Below are 449 nucleotides of genomic sequence, written 5' to 3'. Positions count from 1 at the left end.
CATACGATACTTAAATTTTTTTTTGCATTTTTATACCTTTCTGTACTATCTCGTTTGATGCCTGACCATACTTAGACGTTTTTATGACCTTTTATGCCTTAATATACTATGATGTTTTTTTGACCTTTTATGCCATACTATACTATGACGTTTTTAGCATTTTTCAGCCATACAATAATTAGATTTTTTTAAAATATTTTTTTGGGGCTTTTTATAATTTTTTTGATAGTATAGTGGAGAGAGACAGGAAACGGGGAGGCAGAGAGGGGGAATGACTTGCACCGAAAGACCGCCCGATGCGGGATTTGAACCTGGGCCAACTGCAGTGAAGACTGTAGCTTCTACACATGGGGCGCCTGCTTAGACCACTACGCTGCATCACAGCCCAATATTTGGATCTTTTTTTGGGCATTTTAACGACTTTATGTACTATCTTGTTTGATGCCTGA

Source organism: Seriola lalandi, unplaced genomic scaffold (genome assembly GCF_002814215.2).
Source record: "Seriola lalandi dorsalis isolate HSWRI2012SDOR001 ecotype SW California unplaced genomic scaffold, Sedor1 jcf7180002054963, whole genome shotgun sequence".
In the NCBI taxonomy this organism is placed as follows: domain Eukaryota; kingdom Metazoa; phylum Chordata; class Actinopteri; order Carangiformes; family Carangidae; genus Seriola; species Seriola lalandi.
This window is presented reverse-complemented; position numbering follows the sequence as displayed.